The sequence below is a fragment of the Protopterus annectens genome, chromosome 5.part0, assembly GCF_019279795.1.
Source record: "Protopterus annectens isolate FY-2018-M chromosome 5.part0, PAN1.0, whole genome shotgun sequence".
NCBI lineage: Eukaryota > Metazoa > Chordata > Ceratodontiformes > Protopteridae > Protopterus > Protopterus annectens.
Window position 1 is genome coordinate 416,766,622 of NC_056735.1, and position 27,182 is coordinate 416,793,803.

Below are 27,182 nucleotides of genomic sequence, written 5' to 3' on the forward strand. Positions count from 1 at the left end.
CACCTGAATTCAGAATTTTTTTCTATATTCTTCTCCTAAATATTTTGTATCTTTGAAGCAAATGATGACATGGTCACACTCATTTATCTATATAATGTTGCTAATCATCTTGGTTGATTCTTTATGCTATTACCATTTAATTATAACTGTTTCAAATACATCGCTGCTTATTATGGTATTTTCCCTAGTACTCATTTTTTTAATGTTCTCCTCCTTGTCTCTGAAGAACCTTTTTCACTTGTTTCTCTTATTCTTCTAACAAATTGATTATCATTTTCTATAACTTCTTCAGTTTCCTTTACATTTTAATTGTCAGTTTAAGTTTTATGAATATATCTGCTTGTCTTTCATGTTCTTTGATAATATTTGTTTGATTTTCATTTTCAACCATTTCTTCTGTACCAGAAATTTCCTCTACTGCTTCTAATTGACAGTCCATTCAATAATTAAGCAATAACCCATGCCTGGGTGTGGGTAATGCTGGATTTACCCACGGTTGTCTTTGTTTGGCCACTTGGGCTTCGCCCTCGTGACCAGACTACACCGACCGTGGGTGAATCCAGCATTATCCACACCCAGAAGTGGGTTATTGCTATTCTACAATTACATCATTTAAGAAAAAAAAACGTAATTTTCTTTAATGGCATTATATAATGCCTCCGTGCTGCCCTTCTGCAGCTGTCTGGTATTCTGCGGCAGTTCTGATGTACTGCGCATGCATATGCTTACACAGTACATCAGAGCCATGTATGGAAGCAATGGAGAAAGGAAGATCTCCGTTGCTTTTTAAAAGTGTCTTTCTATGTTAAAAGAGTTTAACATAGTGCGATAGTTTTAAAAAAAGCAACGGAGATCTTCCTTTCTCTGTTGCTTTTTTTAAAGCTGTCTCACTATGTTAAACCCGTAACATAGCAAGACAGCTTTAAAAAAAGCAGCGGAGAAAGGAAGATCTCTGTTGCTTTTTTTTAAGCTATCTTGCTATGTTACTAATGGAAAAAGTCAGGGCGACCGGACCTTTTTCCATTAGTATAAGTCTGATTTACAACGGGCACGCTGACCAATCAGCGTGCATGTTTTGGAATATTGATGGGGGGGGGGTCATTGTATAATGCACAATTTTAATGTACTTAACACATTCTGATATACATTTAGCCTTATAATCCTTCTGGCCATGTTGTTCCTACCTCCTTTTGGGACATACTTATGTTGTGTACTCTCCCTACCCACGTTTTGGACTGTTTACATTTTTAATTTTGAAACCACCGGCTGGTATGGTCTCCCTTGACCCGAGAAGGAGTAACAAATCAACGTTAATTCACCAAACAGAATTTATTCAGGAATCTCCAAAAAATATTAAAACAAGTACATATGGTTAAGCGCTTCATCTGCTATCGTCAGATTTCATCAGAACTGAGGGAGACCATACCAGCCGGTGGTTTCAACATTTGGGTGTGCATTTCTCGTGCTTTGGTTTTACATTTTTAATTTTGAAAAAACAAAGTAGTTTTATGGTTTACAGGGGTGATTAGAAAAAAAATATTTTATATAAGGAAATGGTTTGGCAACTTAGAACAGATGCTTCCAATCCGCTGGGTCTTAATGATGCCATTTCTATTACTAGAGAATTGAAATGTAGACAGAAAAGGTTATAGGGCTGACAACAGTGCCTTTTTTAAGGAAGGTTCAAATGACAAATTCACCACCATAACAGGTACAAGCAAGCAAAATCTGAGGGTAATGCTACTCAGTGCTAGAAGTCTAAAACCCAAAATGCACTCACTCGAGGCACTCCTTAAAATGGAGAACATTGACATCTGTGCAGTGACAGAGACCTGGTTCAAAGCTCCAGAGAGCACACCTGCATTACCAGGCTATAATTCATACCACACCTTTCGGGCACCAAACCCGGACCGAAACACTAAAGGTGGAGGTGTGTCCATATTCGTTAAGGATATCCACACCTCCAAGCTAGTTGCTCAGCATAATGCATCCGAGATTATCCAAGTTCAACTAACTCTGGGCAAAACCACAATCCAGATTGTAGCTTGCTACAGACCCCCCACCATGCCCCAGGATTCCCATCCTCTTTTCTTGATACACTGGAAAATATTAAGGTACAACCCAACACTCTAATAATGGGTGATTTCAACTACCCTACCATTAACTGGGAAAACTACTCATGTACCATCTCTTTTGCTCAATGTTTTCTGGAAATCATCAATTCCAATGCCTTGGATAAACTTATCCACACCCCCACCAGGGACAGCAATATCCTAGACCTGGTCATCACCAACATGGGTGACCAGTGTTCCACACCAGAGGTCAGCTCCTCGTTGGTCAGATCTGACCACAGGCTAATCACCCTGGACATCCACATCTCGCTCCCACCCCCCATTAGGAAAACAACCGTAAAAATTTCTCCAAAGCCAACTTCACTCTTCTTAAGACAGAAGTGGCAAACTTCACGACACCCATGCAGATGGACAATAGAGGTATGACTGCTGAATCCTACACAAATGCACTTTATAAGCACATACACGAGTGCATGGATTGTGCTATCCTTAACAGAACCAAGATGCTATCCTCCAAAAAAGGAAGCCAATCTGGTGGTCTTCTGCCATAAGCAAACTCTACAACAGAAGAAAGAAACTGTTGCAAAAAAGAGTAAAATCCCATGATTGGAGGAACTCCCTGGTCAGCCTCAGTAAGAAGCTGAGATCCCTCATAAAATCCTCCAAAGCTAGTTATGAAATAAAAATTGCCACTGATTCTGCTCTGAGTTACAGCACAATGACACTAAATATACAGAACCAACTGATATTGCCAACATCCAGGCAGATAGGTTCAGTGCTAACTTTACCCCCTCTCACCCCCTAAAGGGCCCATCTTTATACCGGAAGAATGCAGAGTTCCTGTAATCACGGCTGCACAGGTAAAAACCTCACTCTCCAAAGCCAAGAACACAGCATCCATGGGGCCTGACAACATCCCAGGCTGCCTTCTACACAAACTACAGAATGAATTGGCACCCCACCTAAGTACCAGATTCAGTCATAGCCTCACCTTAGGCTTTGTGCCCATTGAATGGTGCAAAGTGGCGGTTATCCCACTCCACAAAAGGGGGGGCCACAACAGACCCCGGGAACTACCGCCCCATTAGCCTGACGAGCCTGGTCTGCAAGGCCATGGAACGTATTATCATGAAACTCATAAAGAAAGACATGGGAGATCTCCAAACTCTGGACCCCACACAGTTCGAGTTTGTAAAAGGCAGATCATGTGGTTTACTATTGAAAATACGAACGGCACTTGGGCGACAGTCGGATAGTCGAACGTATAAGATCGTAAACAAGGATGTCGAAGACAAAATAATCAATCTAGGAACGGTTTTAACATGGGTCGAGGTAGGTGTTCAGTATTATTCCCTACTACAAACATCTTCCCTACCTCGACCCATGTTAAAACCGTTCCTAGATTGATTATTATGTCTTCGACATCCGTGTTTACGACCTTATACGTTCGACTATCCGACTGTCGCCCAAGTGCCGTTCGCATATTCAATAGTAAACCGATCATGTCTCCTAAACCTGATAGACTTCTTTGAAGTAGTCGCCAAAGCCATAGATGAGGGTAAGGTGGTTCACACAGCCTATCTAGATCTCGCCAAGGCGTTCAACACCATCCCCCACTCTGGAATTATAGATAAACTCACTAAACTAGGTATAAATCCCTATGTCACAAGATGGGTTGCCAACTGGCTTACAGACAGAACCCACACTGTGAAAGTAGCAGACTCCAAATCAGACTTCAGACCAGTGACAAGTGGAGTACCACAGGGTTCATTCCTGGGTCCTCTCCTGTTTGGTATCTACTTCTCTGAAGTACAGGCTAAAAGAAGGTCTTTGGCTAACTAAATTCGCAGATGACTGCAAACTAGGAGCCATAATCAAAACTCCTAATGATGTGGACATCCTACAAAAGGGCCTCACTGAGACAGATGCCTGGTGTCAAAGCCATGGTCTCAAGCTCAATGCCAAAAAGTGCATTGTCATCCCCTTTGCTAAAAACTCTGTACCCATGAACTACTACATAGGTGGTAGTCTACTTAACACCGAAAGTGTGATAAGAGACCTTGGGACACACGTGGACAGTAGTCTTTCCTTTGATAATCACATCATCACAGTGGTCAGGAAATCCTTCTATGTGGCACACCTCATCACAAAAGGTTTCTCATTCAGAAAAAAAGAGGTCATTGTTCCCCTCTAGTCATCACTCATTAGACCCATTATAGAGTACAATGCCCCTTTTGGTATGTACCTCACAAGACATCTACAACAACTGGAAAGGCCGCAAAAATACCTCACAAAGAGGATTACTGGCCTCAAACAGATGCCCTATGCAGACCGTCTCAAAAAACTCCAGCTTTACTCCGCCGCATATCGCCTACTCAAAGGCAGTCTCTGCCTAACATATAAAGCTATGTCAAACCCAGAGCTGTTGGACATGCTCCACTTAAAGAAATCCCAATCCCTCCGAGCTACATGCTCTAGGGACCTAAACCTTGTCACCACAATAAACAGAACATGCTGGAGGGATAGATTCCTGACCTAGAGACTTCCCATACTCACAGACTACTTATCTTTGTCAAACAGAGCTCCTCATTAGCACTCTTCAAGAAAAATCTTGATGATTGGATGGGTAATAGGAAATTCACCCCGGGGATCACTTCTGTGGTTCAGCTTGACAGGGGCACAGGAAAATAATTTTCTTGGGTGGCAAAAGCCAGGGTACCTTTTTGGCTAGGTTTGTATAGGCCCTAGGGCCAATAGCCTAGGACCTACCTATGAACCTATGAACAAGGGATGTATGGTTAGGATTAGAATTTTTAATTGTAGCATGAAATTTTGACTACATTAATGTATTTTATATTTTAGTACGTGTGACTTTAAGCAATAGACATTCACCTGTGATGGGTGGGGAAGGCTACTTTATTTAAACATTAGTTTATTATATTGTAATTGGTTCTGATGAAGTCGTGGACACAAGGAGAATTGAAAGCTCTTAACCTTGTTTTGTTTTATTTTATAACAGTGGTAAACTGTATTTTATGTTGTATAAGTGATTTTTTTTCTGTTACATTTATTAAACGTTTGTATTCAGCAACTTATAAACAAAGGTATGGCATCTAGGTCCAAGGAAGTCATTGTTCCACTATATTCGGCATTCATCAGACCTGCCATTGAGTATAATGCCCCCTTTGTATGTACCTAACCAGCATATCTAACAATTGCAATATTCACAGAGGTTCCTCACTATAAGAATACAGGGAGTAAGTAACATATCCTATGCAGAGCTCCTCAAAGCCCTATTCCTGTATTCTGTCTCCTAAAGGCTGTTGAGAGGAGATCTATGCCTGGCATACAAGGGTTTGTCTGACCCCACTCTGATGGACCTCCTCCATATCAGCAAAACAAAAAGCACCAGAATTACTTGTTCTAAACACTTAAACTTTGCCTGTGATATAAATAGGATCTGCTGGAGAGATAGGTATGTATTCCAGAGACTATCCCTCCCCATCCCCATCCATGTTAAGCAGAGCTTCTCCGTAACTCAATTCGAGTGTAACTTGGACAGTTGGATGGGGAACAGGAAATTCATCCCTGGTTTGATACATATGTCTCTAATGGACACAGGTAGCTTGTAAATGGTTGATCTCCCAGGCCCCTGCTTATAAATGTGTCACCTTCCAAGCACCTGCTTACACTTATCAAGGGTACCCAAACTTTTGGGATGCATGGCTAGGCTTAAAAAAGACCTTGTGTTCATTAGCCTAGTAAACACCTATGAACCTATGAAAGTGCTTAATGTTAGATATTAAATTCTTATTTGTTTTTGAAGTGGTGACTGGTCACATTTTTTTAGTTATTTATAGTGATTCTGTGGATGATGTTTTTCTACAAATGATGAGAGATGCAAAACAAAATTTGCTTCAGTTCAAAGCACTGGTTTCAAAAGCATATAAAGCAGTACATTTGGTGAGAGTTAAGGTAATAAGGAAACAGACAGGAATGGGAGAAACTATTATATACTGAAATCTCTGATATAACACAGAAATCAGTTGTGAAAAATGTAAGCTGCCCTACAAAGTTAAGGAAATTCAGGATTTTCTCATGGAAATGTTTGCATAAATATTTTACACATCTGAGGGATTAGGGAAATATGCCTAGCATTCAGTTCTGGAGATGCCAGACAGAGGAGGTGGGTAATTGGCTAGATATTTTTTGGCACTATTATAGGTTGCAATAACATAAATGTAAATTCCAACATCTAGTGAATGCGATTCTGGAATCTCAGATACTGATTACTGAAGAGTTATATTTTTGGGGATTGGGGAACATCTGGGGATGTCAAATATGAAGAGACAGCTATTTTGCTTACTGATGATGGCTATGAAAATAGTAATTAGGCAGTGGAAGAAACAGGATCTCCTCCTACACTAGAAGTATTAGCTTTTAACAATCCTTATGACTGAAGAAAAAATATTTACAATAAATCACAAATCAGATTTTATGAGGAAATGGGTTCCCTGGATGTACTATGTCAATAATTTACAGCTGATGCATTGTTCATTTGTGTAGTTGTGGATAAATAATTTTCTTTAAATAATGTAGCTTATAATTAGGTTCCTCTACATATCAGAGTAAGAAGGGAAATGAAAATGTATTTATTTTATTAAGTTAACTTATTACATGCAAAAGCTTATATGCCATTTTCTGTTGAGTTTCATTATTGTTCTTGTTATCAGTTTGGAAGTGTTTGTGGCCTTTTTTTTTCACTCTTTGTTGTTTTTGTATTATGCAATGTTTAATAAATATTTAATAAAAGTAAAAAAAAAAATATCAACAAGCAAGTAGTTGAGATCAGGAAACCACTGCTGAATGCAAACAGGAAGTGGCAGCAGAGCTTTGGAAAGAAATTGGGTAGGAGAGGTAGACTTTTCTGGGAGTTTTCTGTGTTCTAGTCAAGTAGCATAGTCTGGATACAGGTTTACTGCATCCAGGCCTGGTTGTTTTACTTGCTGAGTTTCCTGGGAGCCATCTTGTGCAGGAAGGGGGCTGCCTTCTCTGTTAGTGAGAGTAACAGGGCTGCCTGACCTTCTCTAGCATGATTGATTGGTTGAAAGTGCAGGGGCTATGCTCATGCTGCATTTTTACTGAATTTGTTAACTGTAAATTGCTTTTTTTTCATACTGAGAGTTGTATTTTCTGTTTGTGAGCGCTCTATCTGTGCTTTTATGTGCATGTCCTGGGTTTTTTTGTGTTCTAGTCAAGTAGCATAATCTGGAAACAAGTTTCTTGCATCCAGGTCTGCTTGTTTTGCTTGCTGAGTTTCCTGGTAGCCATCGTGTGCTGGCAAAGGCCTGCCTTCTCTGTTAGTGGGAGTAACAGGGCTGCCTGACCTTCTCTAACACAAGTCATTGGTTGAAAGTGCAGGGGCTAGCAGGATTGGGTAGTAATCTGAGCTTCTAGATTCTTTCATCTTTTCCTGTGTTTGCAGGGGGGGGGGGGGGGGGCTGTGCTTGTTTTTAACAGGCTGAGGAGTGGTGATTCATCACTGTGACATAGCAGAAATTCCCTGAGGCTCCAAGAGTAGAATAAGTATTTTTTTTTTTACATTTACTTCATTGAATTGCACGTCCTAACACTTATGGTTATGATATACAGCTAATCTACTACATTTTGCACGGTTATAAAGATTTTTTTACTGTTTCACTGCTTTCTTGTACTGTTTTAATTATATTCTCATTGCTAAGTAGTGTTTCATTACTGTAACTGCATTTATTGAATTACATAACTGTAAACTGCATTTTTCATAACAAGAGTTGTATTTTCTGTTTGTGAGTGGCCCTGCCTTTGCTTTTCTGTGCATTTTCTGGGAGTTTTCTGTGTTCTAGTCAAGTAGCATAGTCTGGATACAGGTTTTCTGCATCCAGGCCTGGTTGTTTTGCTTGTTGAGTTTCCTGGCAGCCATCTTGTGCTGGTAGGGACCTGCCTTCTCTGTTAGTGAGAGTAACAGGGCTGCCTGACCTTCTCTAGCACAAGTGATTGGTTGAAAGTGGAGGGACTAGCAGGACTGGGTAGTAATCTGAGCTTCTGGATTCTTCCATCTGTGTTTACATGGGGCTGTGCTTGTTTGCACGTTGTGCACCACTGCTGCTCTGATTTAACCCACTGCAAGGTATTCCAGCTTCAACTTTTCCCTTACTAGCACTTGCTTGATCCTGAGGTAGTGAAGCTTCTTTACAGCCTCTGTACAAACAAAAGCTACTAGTACCCATCTCAGATTTTTCCACCTTTGCCTCCGTTAGCTCATCCCCTCACCGATTTTGACAAATATGGATGGCCAGTTTCCTACAGTTTCTCCTGCCAATCTGGTTGATATGGGCATCCTGAGACAGTGTAGCAACTGTCTCATGTAAATGGACAACCCTCTCTTACTACTACCTAGAAACGCAATTTGTGAGAGAAGCAGTTACATTAATAACCTGGAGTCTGTGCTCTCTCCCTCACAAGCTAGTATACCCGGCAATGAGAAGGTTGTCTGCACAAACCCCACACCTCAAAGATCACCCACACCAATACAACACAAACCCACATATGTGGAAGTTCTTAACAAAAATTCTGCTCCATCCAGGAATCTACCGTACCAGAAATATGGAAATCCTTCTATACCACTCCTCTGCACAAAGGTGGCAACTCTTTTGAACCCTCTAACTATAGACCAATCACTATTCTCTCACTGCTCTCTAAGATCCTTGAAAAATGTATACATACTCAGCTAGTGTCCTATCTTATTCACGAAAATATCATCACCCCCTTGCAACATGGTTTCCGCCCTAAACACAGTACCTCGACTGCCTTACTATCCTTTACTCAAGAGGATGCAGAAGCTAGGGACAACAACCTCCTCTTCTCCTGTCTATTCCTTGATCTCTCTAAAGCCTTCGACACTGTGTCTCATCCCATCCTTCCTAACAAACTCTCAGACCTAAACCTCTCTCCTTCTACTGTTGTCTGGTTCCAATCCTACCTTACTGGCAGAAAACAAGTTGTTAGATGGCAGCAGGCTTTCTCACCCTTCCTTGCTGTTCAAACAGGAATGCTCCAATGCTCCATACATGGACCGCTCCTTTTCAACATTTTTACCAACAACCTACATTCATCCTGCAGTCTCTCATCTGTAATCAAATAAGCAGATGATGTTACTCTCTTATCTATCTCCAATACTATCTCTGAACTACACTCACTAACACAGACTTACTTTATCTCTGTTGAAAAATGTCTCAGAAACAATCAACTAATCCTTAACCATAAGAAAACTCAGCTCCTTCTCTTCCTACATCAGACACTCTCTCACCTTAAATCCAACTTTTTTTCCTCCCTAGATGGCACCACTATCTCCCCTGCCTCACACACCAAACTCCTTGGGGTAATAATTGATGACCAACTAAAATTTGACTTGCACATACAACAGGCCATCAAAAAAAAAAAACCCCACCAAAAACTTTATAGGAACCAAAAATTCCTCACTACTGCCACTAAACACACTCCTGCACAGGCATTTCTCTTACCCAGTCTTCTATATGCTTCCCTCATCCTTAACAATATCCAAACTACCTCAATACAGAAACTTGAACAAATGTACAACAAAATTTCCAGATTTATTCTAAACCAACCACTCTCTTCACATCACTGCCTCTCACCAAACAAACTTCAGTGGCTGGAATTTCTGCACCTTCTCCTACAATCGCAACTCCACACTACCTTTTCCATACTCAACAACCCCTCTGCCTGCCCTGCTCTAGCCTCCCATGTTACTCCCCCCCCCCCCGGTCTCTCTCGAGTGCTGATCAGCATCTTCTCTCAGTTTATAAACCCAGAAGGAATATTGGCAAACTACTTTACAAACACTCTGTCTCACTAAATTGGAACAACCCCCCTCTCTATATTAGATCCAACCTTGCCTCTCCCTGTTTTAAAAAGGAACTTAAATCCCACCTATTAAACTTGAAATTATTCCGTGGCATTGACCACATATAGTCTTAGTCTCTCCCACTGTATAACCTGTTGCATCTCCTAACTTTCTTTCTTTGTTAGTAACTTCTGCTTAAACTGATCTCCTAAACCTTCAGCTCTACTACTATAGCCCTCTCCCATTCGCTACACTATCTTCTCCCCACTTCCTATCAATGTCTATACATTGTCTTTCTTTTGAACAACGATTATCTTTTTTGTTTTTACTCTCATATGTAGTAATTTTTAGTCCACTACTATCAGTGCAACCCTTAATGTTCATAATTTTTTTTTTTGTTTTTCTCTTTAGAATTAATTTTGTATTTGCAGTGTTTTTTCATAGTTTTTGTCCTGTATGTTTATCTTTGCTTATGTTTGCTGGGGCTCTTTCCCTTGGGTCTCCACTGAAAATGGTTTGCTTACTGTCAATGCAATGCAAATAGTTAATAACCTTTTCTTTTTTCAATTATTTTGTATTGTGATTGTTATTTAATATTTGTATATTGTCACTTTATTTTTACTTATGTTTGCTGGGGCTTTTTCCCTCTGGTCTCCACTGAAAATGGGTTTGTTTGCAAACTCAGTTGGACTAACCTGGTTAACAAATGTGAAATAAATAAAATAAATATAAAAATGAAAAAAACAGGATCCAACCAAGAGACACACTGAGGCACAATGAGCTAGCGCTTTCATCCACTTTTAATGATGTGAACTTCTTCAGAAAAACAAATAATAACCACCTAACCACCTTTTAAATGATTCATTACAGGAAATGATGTCATAGTCTGCACAATGAAATAAATTTAAAGTAATACTATATAAAATAATTGATATATCTATAAAAATGTATATACATACATATAAATAAATACAATATATCAGTATGTTATTTCATGCTCTATTTATCTATACTTTAAAAAACATTTTATATTATAAAACATTTTATATTAATCACTTCATTAAGCCCTGGGTATGTATCAGCCCCAAACTCTGAAGAAGTTCACATCATTAAAAGTGGATGAAAGCGCTAGCTCATTGTGCCTCAGTGTGTCTCTTGGTTGGATCCTGTTTTTTTCATTTTTAAAGTTACTAGTTTGTGCTTTTCAGCTTGGTTTACTGTTGTTTCAAATAAAATAAATAATAAATAAAAACATACCTAAACAAAAGAGACCGCTGAGACAAAAGCACATGCAAATTCCACATTCTACCACACCACCCACCACACATAGTCCACACGCCTGTGTCTCACAGCCATCAAGGCTTAACCATTAGCCCAATATGTTAATCATATGAGACTCCATTGTGAGATACACAGATATGCCCTTCATCAGGCCGGATAAAGCGAAAGTGAAGGTAAGTTGTTTGTCAGGTGCCAGAATCCACCACATCACCCATGCACTCAAGTCCCTCAACAAATACTGCTATGACTGTGCCATAGTACATGTTGGCATGAATGACTTGAGACATACCTCTATGGACTATATGAAGAGAGACATGATCGAGCTCACCGAATATGTGTTCCAGGCAGGTATGTCACTAGCCTTAAGCAGCATTCTACTGTCACCCAGAATAATGCCTCAATACAAACAAAAAATGATTGACTTTAACAATTGTCTTAATTTCTGATGTCTTTCTAAGGGGATCCAGTACCTGTTGGCCTGGGAAGACACGATTGACAGACCAAGATGCTTTGCCAGAGATGGCCTGCATCTGTCTCCCTTGGTCTTCAGGCTTCTGGCAAAGGCTCTGGCCTCCCCCATAGTGCCTTTTTTAGGCAATGTCTTGAAGTCAGAACTACCAACATGAGAATCTCATCTAAACACATTTTAAAGTCATGCTGGTTGTCGAAAATGACAGTCCCTCCCAGTCAGTCCTTGATCTAGTGATGGGTAATGAATGGGACTATTATCTAGGAAGAGGGTTATGGTCAACATGCAGCAGGGGTAAACACTGAAAAACAGTTGAAAGGGTACTGAGATTAGAGTTTTATGAGGTGGGATGTACAACCTTTAAATTGTATGATATACTATGATTTGAGTAAAGCCTTTTTACCTGATGTGGCTTTGTTTTAAGTTTAAACGTTATGGTTAATATAGGTGCAACAAGGCCTGAAAAGGCAGTGATAACATCTCACATGTTGCTGCTCAATAACAGATTGCTTATATCAGAGATGTTTTAGCATTATAGCTCAAGGGAGTAAAGTGTTCACAGCTTGCTCTTTGTAGAAGGAAACTGTCAATGCTGAGTGTTTTTTTTTTTTTGTCTTTTCCAAGATCACATTCCAGAGAAAGAGCCAGGCAATTATTTCACTTTGTGTTGCTCTTTCCAAGAAGCAATGACTTTAGAGTGAAAATAATAAAGTAATCAGTGTGGGGGTCTTTATGGTGTGTGTGCCCTGTACAAAAAGTTTTTTTTTGTTCTATTTTAGGTGCATTTCTTTATAAGATGTTCAACCTTGCGCATATGTGTACGCATGCTGTCAGTTTTGAACTATATTTGTTGAGGAATTGTATAACACTATTGATAATATTAAGGATTAACAGTAGATCTGATTATAAAATATGTATGGTTATGCATTCTACTTCGTGTTTTTGCATCAAATTATGATGCCACAGTGATACTATATTATGCTAAGAATACATTTCTTTGCAAGATAAATGTTTTCATTGTGAAGTTTTCAACTAAGAAAACAAATGTAACCCACAGTGCATGGTCAAAGGTGAAGATGAGGACATACACTGAATGGTAAACTTAGTTTCATCCTATGGCTCAGCTGCTATTTGACAAAATCCAGTACAGTTCCTGCAGTTCCACCATACTTTTGCAGTAGTCAGTTTCTCAGTCCCTTCTGCCTTCACTTGTGAACAAGATCTTGAAATACTGAAACTCCTCTGATTGTTGTAGCTAATTCTCCCCTCATCTGCAGTCAACAATGTAGTATTTTCTGGGACAAAACAATAACCTTGATTTAGAGGTGATGATTTTTGTTCCAGATGCTTTATGCTCAGCAATGAATCACTCTCATGCACATTGGAGATTGCAGTCACTTAATGCTGGCAGGGCAATATTATCTACAGACAACAAAGATATTGCCTTCCTGATTCCATAATGAATATCAGTTAGACTTTGGTTGCACCTTTATGTTCTGTCCATGAAAAATCACAAATAGGTGGGAATATGAGCTACACCATTGTGGAGCCCTATGGCCATCCTCAGTGTATTTCACTTAACATGGAGAATGTAGACACATCTCTCACTCCCACTCTTCAAATGTAGGGACTGAATAGCATTTAGCACTGGAGCACAGAGCACATAGTGTTAGAGTGCTTTTCCAGTTGGAGTTGTCATAAGGGAGTTGGGATGGTCATAATGGTTAAGGTGTTTGCTTCAGAAACACAAGACAGGGTTTGATTCTCACTTTTGTAAGGGGAAATTGGCTAGACTTAAAATGGTTTGCAAGGGCAGTTAGCCTATTATCACCAATGATCATTCCAGTCTATATGGTCATATGCTTTCTATGGCCCTACAAAATACATTTAGACAGTACTGGCAGACTTTATGGCCCCTGAAATATCTGCACAAGTGCAAGAAGCTGATCCACAAATGTTTAGCATATTGATCACTGCTGCATTAGCCTACTAAGCTATTTGAGTTATTTTCTACATAGGATATAACAGCAGGCTAGTTTCCAAAGCTTCAGGGCACCTTCTATACACCCATAGCATTAGTCAGCTTTGCTGACTAAAAGACAGGTTTAGATGCCAAACCATTCAGTGCTTTCCTACCACTGAGGAAAACACTCCTCTGCTGGCTTTCAAGGATTGATGGTCATTCTGTGCTGTTCCATTGCTGGGCAGATAAGTTCCCTTTAGGGAAAAACCTTCACATATTATTTTCAATGTTTAAACTTACTAATCATCACCAAACGTACAAAGTAGGTATCTTCCCTGAAGATGTAAGTGACCATTGCTTAACCTATATAATCTCCCACCCAACATCATATAAGTCTTTACGTTTCAACAAGCATTTTAACCAAGAACTATTTCTGAGCGAACTTAGTGCCTGTAATTGGACTTATCTAAAAACCCTCCCATTGGAAGAGGCTGTCCAGTACTTTAACTCTAAATTCTTAACTATCCTAGACCAACATGCACCTATACGTAATATAAGAATTAGGTCAAAACCAGCCCCAAGGCTCACCAAAGATACCAGGCAAAAAATCCTACTTAGAAATAAAGCCTGGACTAGGTGGCAAACTACCAGAAGCTCAACTGATCAACAGACATTTAGACAAATAAGAAATGCAACTAAAAAAGCCATACTCATAGACGAAAAAAAATTTACTACAAAATACAGCAAACACACCAAAATAACCCTCAAAGATTCTGGGCAAGTATCAATAGACTGTTATACCCAGGACACTCCAGTACACCAACACCAATAGGAGCTAACCATGAGACTCCCATCCAAACTGCTAATGACTTTAACTCCTTCTTCACAGATGCCATCCAAACTCTAGCCAGTCAGCTATCTCCTGACACCTCTAGCATTCCTACCCCCACAACTAGCACTCTTCCTACCTTCCTACTACAACCCATATCTACTAACTTTATTTTCAAACTCCTAGCAAAACTTAAGCCTTGTACCCCTTCTGCTGACCAAATCCCAGCTGAATATCTGCAAAAAGCAGCTAAAGCAGTAGCTTATCCTGTATCCATCCTGATAAACAGAACCATTAAAGAAGGATATATCCCTACCAGCTGGAAAATCTCACACATTATCCCCCTACACAAAGGTGGCAACTAAAATGAATATTCTAACTATAGACCCATAGCCCTTCTATCCCCCTTAGCAAAAATAATGGAAAAATGCATTCACCATCAGCTAATAGGCCATCTAACTCAACACAACTTACTAGCTAAGGGCCAACATGGCTTTAGGCCATTCCATAGTACCACCACTGCCCTTCTATCCTTTACAGACACCATTAATAGAAACCGCAATAACAATTTACTCTCTTCAGCACTATTTATTAATCTTTCAAAGACTTTTGATATGGTAAACCACACATTGCTTATCAATATTCTCAAATCACTTTCCCTGGATACTCAATCTATAAAGTGGTTTACTTCCTACCTGTGCAATAGGCAACAAGCAGTGCGCTGGGAAAATAATCTATCATCCCACCTGCCAGTCACACTGGACGTCCCCCAGGGTTCCATTCTAGTTCCTCTCTCATTTTCAGTTTTTATTAATGATCTCTACTTAGCTATTCCCAATGCAACTTGTATACAATATGCAGATGACTCTACATTAATCTGCACAGCTAAATCTGCTTCTGAACTGCAATGCCAAACCCAGAAAGTATTTAGCATAGTTGAGACGTGGTTCTTAAAGCACCACCTCCTATTGAATCCCAAAAAAAAACAAAGCTCCTGCTCTTTACTCTTACTTGTAGGTCCACACCAATAGATTTCTCAGTAATTTCTAACAATGGTACCCTCATATACCCAGACTCTACCACCAAACTCCTCGGGATTACAATAGACAACAACCTTAACATCGACACCCACATTAACAACACTATAAAATCAGTTAACAGAAAAATGGGCTCCCTGTACAGTGTCAAAACCTTCCTTACACCAACAGCAAGAACTACCATTGCCCACTACCATCTAATCTGTACTCTACTCTAGGCCTCACCAATATACACTAAGCTATCCAAAAAGAATCTTCTCAAACTTGCTACCTCTTATCATAATATTGCCAGATTTGCCCCTGGTAAACCCTTCAGAACCCATCACTGTCAGAATCAACAGAAACAACTTGGATGGCTTGAACTTCAAAACCAGCTTCAATTCAACCAACTTACAATTGCCCATAAGATCCTTTACCAGCCAAACAATACTCCAGTACTCTTAGACCTCATAACCCCCTATAAAAATCTTAATGCCTTGTGTTCATCAAATAAACTCCTAGTTAACATCAACAAGTCTCACAACATGGCAGGGGACTCTCCATTCTCAAACACAACTGGGAAAAACTGGAACCTTCTACCTACTGAACTTACTTCCCTTCCTTCCTTACCACTCTTCAAACAAAAACTTTAAACCTTCCTCAAAACACACTGGCTGTGCCCTTGTAGCAACCCTGACTAACCTATCATTACTGCTACTAATATCTTTTCTAGCTGTTCTCTCTCCACAAAATTCATCTTCTGTAGTGCAATGGAAAGCATATAGTGAGAACCTGGATACTATTTTTAGTCATTAGCACATGTATATATCTTGCTCTAAACTTTGTATATAATTTTATGATATGTACTGTTAAATGCATAAAAATATCTTCTGTCTACTTGTTTTTTTTTTGTAACAATACTTATTGTCTGTTTTGTATCTGTCTTGGAGCTTTACTCCCCGGACCTCTACTGAAAATGGACATATATCCAGCTAGACTAGCCTGGTCAACAAATGTAAAATAAATAAATAAAAGTATAAAGCAAGGAGTATGTATTTTTAATGACTGTCCCACAACTTTACTGTACTTTTAAATGAGAGTGCACTTTTGTGTCTGACAGTTTAAAAGTTAGTTTAAACATTCTATAACTGTTTTTGCTTCTGTGGAGAAACTATGTTTAAATTACTTTTTGGGGTTAGTAAGGTGTATTAGAGAGGTTTCTACTGTCTTTTTACTGGGAAAAGCTACTTTAAATTTTACTGGCTTGTATTGCTTAATTTCCCTGAGAAAGAACCACCATGTTTGGCTTGACCATGAAACAGCCACTATGGATAGGGGGTTAGCCATGTCCTCATCAGCTGTTGGGGTCTCCTCAGTGGTAAGGGAGAACCATTCTTGTCAGTTTTGGGAGAAGGGCAGGCAAGTTGTCCTTGCGTAGCCAGAATGTTGTGCACAACACTGTGGAAGCTTTTTCTGCTGTTAATAATCCTATTTGCCCCACCTTTCCTGTCAAAAAGAAACCAAAAACTGAACATGATATATTCTCCTTCAACAAGTTTACTGGACAGGAGCAGTTTATTGAGTCTGTCTCAGTTCCCTGCACAGGCTACTGACCCTTCTTTTCAGGTGGTTTCTGATAAAAAATAAAAATGATTCCTCTTTTCCTGAAGAGATTCAAGAAATTGAATCTGGGGAGGAATGTGATGGGGCAGTCTTAGAGGAGAGCAAGTTTTCTGAATCTCCCCATCAAAGATTCTTTTTCCCTGAGACTGTCTCTAGAATGTGTCAATGTTTTCAGTGGAGAACACTGAGGTTTCCAAGTCCCTCAGAAAATACTATGAGCTGTTTCAACTGGAATACCCAGAACCTCCTCCTATCCTTCCAGTGCTGTCAGCAGTACAGGATGCGTTTCTCAAAGCCTTTGGTTTCCCTGATAGCCAGCCTACTGCACAGTAGAAAGCAGAAAGAATGTACAAAGTTCTTCAGTCTTTCAAATTTGTATACATTCATAACAGACTTGACCCAGTATCTATAGTTTTAGTTAATCCATCTGCTGTGAAACATCTTGATCTGATGTTGTCCTTTTCATTCATCATCAATGCATGGGATTTGGATCCGATCCTCAGATCTGACTTGGCTGCATATACCAGACTTCTTATCCAGCTCTTGAGCTCCTCCCTCTGTTTATAATGCCCTACTCCATCTGACAAGGATGGTAAAGCAATTGATAAGTTTGTCTGAAACAGTCTGCTGCCAAAGAGAGAAATGGAGATTCATACTTTCTAGAAGGGGTAAGGGACTGCCAGGTAGTAGGGGGTGGAGTGAGGGACAAGGTCTCAGGGAGTAATAGAAACAGTTCCTCCTTCCCAGTTGGGAAAATATTTTTATTCAAGAAATTTTAATTGTCAGGCTCATGTTATAGTTTTATTCTAATTGTGAAAGGATGAGGACATCTGCAGTTTCCTTCTGTGAGGAGAAATCTGCTTTGTGTGGTTTAATTTCTTCAGCTTCTCAGTGTGTATATTACTCTGTAGATCCTACATCCAGGGCTAGTATCAATGGTACTCTTGATTAGGTTTGCTGGGTGGCTTTCTCAAAACCTGCCTCAGGATGTTAAAAATGAGATATTAAATTCTCCTTAGGATACAGATTTAGTTTTTGGACCCTCTGCTGCAGAGATTTTCAAAAATGTGATGAGAGAGGTAAGCTGAGTTAGAGATCCTCTCAAAATTTTCAGCATTCCTTCTCTAAAATTTCCAAGGGTTTTTCTGTGTCCTCGTCCAATTTTGGCAAGAAACAAAATAAACTGTTTCAGCAAAATGCTGGTAAGCATATGTTAAAAGAAAAACAAAAACAATGTCAAGGAAGTTCCAAAAAGAAGGCAGGAACCCTCAGAACAAAAGACAGTCAAATAAGGCAGAGTGACTACATAAGGTACCTTGCCCCCCCCCCCCCAACCACCCTCGGCAGTTCTTTACCCCATCCAGAAAGTCTGAATCACCATTTCTCTCTTTGGCAACAGATTGTTTCAGACAAATGGGTTCTGAGACTGATACAGAAGGGTTAGAGGTGACAGTGGGAAGAAATTCTTCCTTTCCTAGGAATTATTCCACATCAACCAGATCAAACCCCTGTGATTCCTCCTGGCCTCCAGCATGCATTTTCTCAGGTGGTAATGGAAACAGTTCCTCCTTCCCAGCTGGGAAAAGGTTTTTATTCAAAAATGCTTCTGGTGCCAGTGACAGAAAATACCTGCAGATCAGTTCTGTACTTTTCCTTTCCTAAACCAGTATGAAATAGTGCCCAAGTTCAAAATGCTTTCACTTCACAACCTGTTACCACTTCCTTCTCATTTGAGTTTTTTGGTAAACTTAGGCTTAAAAGATGCTTATCACATTCCTTTTCATCCAGACTTCAGATATTTCTTAATGTTTCATGTGTCTGGATCACATTATTAGTTCTCTGCCTTACTATATGGGCTATCCACTGTTCCAAGAGTGTTCACAAACGTTTCTAGCTCCTGTTATAGCACATTGCAGGCTCTACAGGCTGTACAGATTTCTATATGTGGATGACTTGCTTATCTTTGCAGAGTCTTTTTCAAAAATGTCAGGAATCTCTCACTTGATCGAGAGCTCTATGTAGGCTGTGATTCCAAGAGAACATTAAAAAAGTTGTTTTTGGCTGTGTCATTTTTAATTGTGTTCCTAGGATGTAACTTCAGTATAAAGTCATTTTTTTTCCACAGAAAAGCATACATCAATATTTAGATCTGTTTCAGGAGTTTTCCACTCAGACTTTGGCTACTGTGGGAGTACCTCAGGATTTTGGGTCTCAGGCCATCTGTGATTCTTATGATTCCTCTGGCAGGACACCAAGTGAGAAAGATACAATGGCATTTGAAGTCTCTATAGTTCTAGCACCAACACACATTATCTTTTCAGATTCCAGTTCAAGGATTTGTGAGAAGAGAAATCAGTTGGCGGAGACATCAGATATCCCTGAATCTCCCCTTCCTTCTACGAAGCATTCAGAAGACAGGCGCAAAGACAGACACAGTCTCATAAATATGAAATAGATGCTTGTCCTTATCAAGGCACTCAACTCCCTGAATCACCTCTGGTCCCCAGGGCAACTTCAAGTAGTTACAGACAATATGACAGTGATGTGGTACATAAACAAGCAAGCAGATATTACCCCCCCCCCCCATGCAGACTGGCCACAATAGCAGGGGATATAGATTTAAAACACAATCTCACTTTACAGGCTCCTACATTTAATCAGAGCAAAACTGTGTGGCAGACAAGCTGGATAGGACAAAGGTAGACCGTCATGATGGAAACTAGATTGGGGATCTTCCAAGTTTTGATCCATCTGCGGAGAGATCCTCAAGCTGAACTTTTTGCCTCCTCTCTGAACAATCACCTGGCAAAATTCTACTTCAGGACTCCATGCAAGAAGGCCTGGAAGTTAGATGCTTTTTCTTTCCTTTTCTTTTCCTTGTGCAGAAATGTTCCTGTGTGCTTTTCTAGTCTTTAGACTGATATCCACATTTAGAAGTAATCCCCCAAGATCCTTGCGGTGACTCCCTTGTGGCCCAAGCAGAAGTGGCTCACCCTTCTTTTGGAACTGGCCTGTGACAGTTACCACAGGCTTCCTCACAAACTAGATTTTCTCACTCAAGAACAGGGGTGTTTGACTGCTTGGATGATATGGTCTTAATTCCTTTTAAACACCTGTTTATGGAGGATTTGCAGCAGGTAATAATGGAGGCAAGAAAGCCTGCTACTAGAAAATCATATATAAACAAATGAAAAAAGGTTTTCTGTTTGATGCCAACAACATAGCCAATACTCATTCAGGGCTACTGTTTTTCTCTGGTTTTACAGTATTTGTGTGAGTTACTTTTCTTTGGCCTGTTTACTCCTTGGTCAAAATTCATTTGTCAGCCATTTCAGCATGCCTGTCCATGGATCTCCCTCTTTCAAGGGATTCTCATATCAAATGTTTTTGATAGGGGTATTGCATAAGAGACCTCCAAGAAAACCAGTGGCTATTCCTTGGGATCTTAATTTTGTGTTTGAGAAGCTAACACTTGCTCCATTTGAATCAGCTCATCTGGCTGACTTGATGTTCTTAACATGGAAAACAGATTTACTGATTGCTTTGACCACTGCAAGAAGAGTATCTGAGTTACAAGCTCTTATGGAGGATTAACCTTATCTCATTTTCCGCAGAACAAAAGCAGTGCGGCTTAAAACAATTTATTAAACAAAATAACCTGAGTACGTACTTCCGTCACATAAAACACTTCATCAGACTTTGTTTTTACTTTCCAGGCTGGAATCCTGTTCAGTGGTTGTGTTTCATTTTCCACAGAGAGACTGTTTCTTTGAGAACTAACCCTTTTTATGCTTAAAGTGGTATCCGAGTTTACTTTAAGCCAAATTATCCATCTGCCTGTGTTCTTCTCTGAACCCAAAAATAAGGGTGAGAAGATACTTCATACATTGGATGTCTACAGACAACTCAATATTATCCTAATAGACAAACTCTTTGAGAACTTCCAATCATTTGTTCATTTCTTTTGAATGTAAGAAGAAAAGGACAGCCTGGGTCAAAGCAGACTATTTCCAAATGGTTGTCTCAGGTTATTACCTTTAGTTACTCCCACCGCAACAAAACTATTCCAGGCAGGGTAAAAACACATTCTATTAGGACATTGGCTTTACCTTTGGACTTTTGGAAAGGTTTGGACTCTAGAAGCATTTGAGAGGCAACAACTTGTTTATCTGTACATCATACCTCTCAACCTGGAAACATCAAAAATCTGGACAAAGCTCATGAAAAATAGGTACAAATCTGTACACTGATTAACATACAATTTGCGTACATAATTATGTAACCCTGCCCACTGCAATGGAACTGTGAGATACCAACTTTCAAATGCAAACTGAAGAACAGACAGCCAAAATAAGGTCCCCTGGCCCAGCCCCCCACTAATCCCTTCAGCAGTATGTCTTCAAGTATGTACAAGCACCAAAATGAAATGTTTCCCCAACTGATCCATTCCCTCAGTGGTTTCAAGTATGCACAAGCACCAGAATGAAAGATTTATCTCACCCCAGCGATCTATTCCCTTCAGTAGTTTCAAGTATGCACACAAACACCAAAATGAAACATGTCCCCCAGAACCCCCCCACTAATTCCTTCAGCAGTATGTCTCCAAGTATGTACAAGCAGTTTTTAATGACAGTTATGCATGACAATGGTAACTCATTCACTCATAACACCCACAAATACATTTACTAGTTACTGATCGCTGTTACATTTCATTAACTACTCTCCCAACTCTCCCCTAATTTGCCAGGTTTACATCCTATCAACCTATACAGGTGCACATGCTACATTAGTAGGAATTAGTGTTAGTACAGTCAGCATTACAAACAGGTGTAAAAAAGGCAACTTCCAGCTACACAACTTCTAAACACTATTTCACCAATTCATCTTGCTATACACATGAAGCATCCTGCAAATACTGTAAAGAAGCCTAAAATCTAGCCGAACAGAGAAAATGCTATGTAACTTATGAATCTGATCTATGATTTCTAAAGCACTCCAATGACATGCACTTACAGAAAAAACATTCCTCCAACTGGGTACATATCAGGCAGGAAACATTTCTTAGACTATCATTAGTATATTCTGAAAGTAAGCAGTATGTTGGACAACACACTGAGAATTTGGAACTATATTCCATAAGAAATATGGTACTTGGTGATAAAGGACTTTATCCAAATGGAGAAGGGAACTTTTCATCCAGTCAGACAAGTGAAAAAGCACACCATTCACTCAATAATCAGTGTTTCAGACAGGGAAATATCCATTGGGCTAATAATGCATAAATGCTAGCCAACACACACCTATTATTATTACTGTAAAATAAAACGTCAACAATTTCACATAAAAATGAACCAGAATGTGCTCTTTGCTCTATAATGAATGTACAGAAAAGATTCCAAGAATCTGTGCCAATATTTCTGGGGCACACTGGTGCCGGAAAGCCCAGTTTGTCACCTACAAAAATGGTGAGAATAGCGGTTCATGTACAGAATATCCAGGAGGATATGAAAGGTAAAAAGTTTTACAAAGCAGACGTGTAATCCACCTGACATTAAGCTGGCATCCAGTCATTACAAACATCATCATGACATAAATACTGAAAAAAAAAAGAACTTCTTGCCAGGCCCAGTTGTTTTCTGATATGTTTCACCCTGTTCAATGAATTCAACAGAAACAATCATAAAATGCTGACAAGGCTGCTGGCCTGTCAGTCATGTATATGTAGAGAATATTTAATGTCTTGGGTATAGAACTCCAGCCCACTGCAAGCCAGCAATCACCGGCCTGTATACATTTAACCACGCCCAATAAAAACAAAATAAAACACTTTGCATTTTCATTCTTTCCTGTCCCAATTACAATAAATTTAAACTTAAAGAAGAAATTAGAAACTCACAATTCACCTGGCCTACTGTTTCTCGTTTCATCCTGGACTTTCCCACAAACCTAATAGTTAATACTCGCCCTTGCCCCTGCTACTAGCAGTCTAGCAGAAGTCAAGTGTTGACTCAGGAACTTAAAAGACTACCTGCCCTTAATCCTGTTTGGCCATGTCTCACACACACACACACACACACACACACACACACACACACACACACACACGCACACACATGCACACACACACACGCGCACACACACACTTACTTGATTCCCCAATGATAATCCACTTCACTTGAGTGCTGCTGTTAACATTTCCCGGCCCACTCTCGATAAATAAATCCAAATGCTGCTGCTAATAACTAAATCCAAATGATTCTCCCAACGTTGTAACGAGTGCTGCTAACATTCCATACATCCGAGTGCTGCCTGCTGCTAACATTTCATACATCCGAGTGCTGCCCGCTCGCATTTGCAGCCGGAAGGTAATCCAAATGAGTGCTGCTGTTTCCCGCTTGCATTTGCAGCCAGAAATGATGATGTGAGCTGAAGGAGTTCAATTCCGACTGGCTGATAGCCCTGATGGAGCTGACGTCATCGCGCACGTGATGATGTCAGCTCTAACAGCACGATATTCGAAATAATTAAAGAAACCAAAAGAAAAAAAATCGGAAAATGAAGGGGTGCCACTCAGGAATCATGGCACCCCTTCATTTGGACCCCAAAAACCGAGTGATTCGGTATGGTTGAGAGGTATGCTGTACATACTTTTACAAATCACTACAAGCTAGAGTCCTTCTTCTGGTCTATGTCAGACTTTGTTAGTACCATTCTCCAGAGGCTCCTGGACTCTTTTTCTTTGCACCTCCCAGTTGTTCTAAGCTATGGTAATGTAGCCATGTAGCTTAGGCAACTGCAGCAGTGATCAATATGATGAACATGGTACAGCTGTGTAAGTATACTTACCATAATAGTAGATGTTCAAAGGATCACTGCTTTAGTAGTTGCGACCTCCCTCCCTCCACCCCCTTGCTTTTTGGTGTTTTTTATGCCAGGGTGTGGGCATTTGTTTTTTGTTGTTCCTAGCAATATTCCCTCAGGGCTTAGCCTCCCTCTCTCAGTTGGCAGGAAATCTCTGAAGGGCTTGCTGTCCAAACCTGTATTTTAGTTATCTCATCTTGAGCTGACTAATAGTTTGAGCATGTGGAAGGTGCCCTGAAACTTTGGAAGCTGCCTGCCTATTGTATCCTATGCAGGATATAATCTATATAACTTAAGCTACTGGAGCAGTGATCATTTAAACATATTCTGTGAAGGTAAGTTTACTTACACAATTGTATTTTTCACAGCTTGGATAGAATCCCCTCTGGTCATCCTGGATTACAGACTTGATTATTTGATGAAGTCTCCATTCCAGCACCCTGCCATACATTTTTAGAGAGGCTGAGGAATGTGATTTCTTTATAACTAGAACATTCCCTTCTGTCCCCATTTTGAAAATACGGACCACTTTTCCATTTTGCTAATCCTAAATCCAGTCCTAACCTTCCAAACAACACTAAAAGATGTGATTGAAAGAATAAGATCATGGATACAAGCAGTAGAAGTGGAATTCTTAAGCAGGATAGCTGGACTTTTTTTGTATGACAGAGTGAGAAGCTCTGCAATCTGGAAGGATCTTAGATCACAGTCACTGCTGCTTCATTTTGAATGGAGTCATCTGAGGTAATCTGGTACCTTGTAAATATGTCCCTAACCTTGTCTTATATAAGATGCAGTCATGGTCCACTAGAATGAGGTATTGGGGGAACCCAGAACATAATGCATGGTTCTAAATCTCAGCTTACATTACAGTGCTTATGATCCTAAAGGATGCGTTGGAATCTGTTGCTGGGGACAGAGGAGTCTAATCAGTGCTTCTCAGCTTGCTGTCACTGCAGCTTTCACAAGGACAAGCAGTATAGAGAATTAACAAGTGAATGAACTAAACAGATGCTCAGTAGAATTTGCCCTCATTCTTTATTATACTAATCTGTATCCCAGTGACTAACATTTTATAGCCAACTTTCATAAGTTATTTTATATATTTCACCAGGGCTTTTTTGTAAGCAAAAAGGTGGTGGTACGCATATGTTGCATCATTTGGGTCAACCCCCCACCCTGCCTAGTCCTACCCCCACCCCACCCTGTCCCAACCCCCCTCCAAATACTTCTTTTTTTTCTGCAAATCCTCTATCATGAAAAAAGAAATAAAATCTTCTCTGTTAATAATGCAATAACTGGTCACTTCTCACAGCAAATTATTAAGCATGATAGTGGACAGTAATCTTAAATTTTACCTACAGTCCTGCATTATCCTTGTGCTGATGGGTCCACCTGTCCCAGACAGTTATTTTGTTTTGAAGAGCTCCTGTTTTATACTTTATTCATGGGGTTCCAAATGAAATATCTTAATATTCAATATATCACATAATGGGTTAAAATTTGAAATTGACAAATCGTCAAGTGTACGTGTATTGTGTTGCAAAAATTCCACAGCTGTATTTAGAAAAACCGAAATGAGGGCCTGGCCTGATGGTGAAAGGCCTGGCAAGTTTCTAGACAAAAGGTCAAGGCTTGCAGACAACAGATATCCATAGCAGGGGTCAAGGTGATTGGCAAACAGGTTATGCTCCCTGGGGAAATATGAATTAATGCAGAGTCCCATCACTTCTATGAGCAACTTTACTTAGAAGTCCTTTGCTTGATGATTGGGAGAGTAAGATGAGTGAATTATTTGACAAAGTGAACCCTCTTAAACTGTCACTGGAAAAGTGGGGTAGAGTTCTCTCTACAATTTCTCAAGAGGAAGTATGCAAGGTGATAGATGGTATGCCTTGTGGTGAAGCCTGTGACCTGGATGGGGTAACTGTATAAAAGCCTTGTATCAAATTTTCCATGGGTTGTTGAATATTTTTAGATCTTTCCAGACTTGCAGGATGATTAACCTTCTCTTGTATATCTACCATAGTAATGGTTATCCCTAAACCCAGGAAAGATTCCTTAGTGGTCACTGGTTGCAAACCATTGTCTGGTTTCTCTTATTAATGTGGATCTTTATGCATATTTTAAAGTCCTAGCACAGCAGATTAAATCTCTTCTGTCAAAATGTATCTTTCCCACACAGGCTAGGTTTGTACTAATTTGAAAAATTGAGGATTTCTTAAGGACAGTGCTCCTTTATGTCAAGACTGCAAGGGATAGTTGAGCCTGCTCTGGTGGTTTTAGTTGACTTTGAGAAGGTTTTCAACATAGAGATAGTACTTTGAAGATATCCTCCCAATCTGTGATTATCTTGCAAGGAAGCCCCCCTCCTCAAGTATATGTTTAAGTAATGGTTTATTGTCTAGTCCCTTTAGTTTGTACAAGTGCACTTGCTAGTGTTGTCAATTTTCTCATTCTTTTTTTCTTTTGACTGTATAACCCCTAAATAGGGTCTTTCAGCAGACTAGGTCCATTTATGGGCAATCCTTGTGTGGGATAGTAAGGACTGTACTTATGAATAATTGTTTAGTCCTTATGCAGAACCCAAGAAAGGATCTCACTGAGATAGCTGGATGCCTGGATTACTGAAAAGCTTTGCTATCATTTCTGGGCAGTGTCTCAACAAAGCCAACATGGAAATATTTTTGGTCAACTCACAGACTGAGACTGAAAGATGAGGTTATGGATACCCCCCTTTATATGGTCGTGGTCCCGTCCCAGATATTTAGTGTTATATTTTCATCATCATGTGAATTTTATGATAATATTGGACGCCAAGATTCACTTCTCAAGCTTTACTCTCAAGGTGAACCCTTTGACATCCATGTCTAAAAAAATATTATAAAGAGGTTATGATTGGAGACCAGATCATAATCTTCAATGTTGTAATCATATTTATGAATTATTGTAATATTTAAGAAATTGTCTCTGATTTTCAGCTTTTGTCCCCTCATTACTTGTTTTCTCCAGAATTCTTGATCAAAGAAATTAAGATGCATGCCCTATTTTTCATGCTAAGAATGGGCATCTTCAAGACATTAGAGTACAGGAAAATGATTGCTACTGCTTGTACAGAAGTCCCTGCTATCTGTATTCAGTCTGTAGTTGTCTGAGAAGTGGAGAACA

The 27,182-nt window shown here is 39.7% G+C and overlaps 1 protein-coding gene across 1 annotated transcript in view; it reads left to right on the forward strand.

Moving 5' to 3' along the window:
- The window catches only part of EFHC2 (EF-hand domain containing 2), a 1,536,365-nt gene that overhangs the window by 44,386 nt on the left and 1,464,797 nt on the right, over positions 1–27,182 (forward strand). The gene's annotated exons all lie outside the window — the stretch shown is intronic.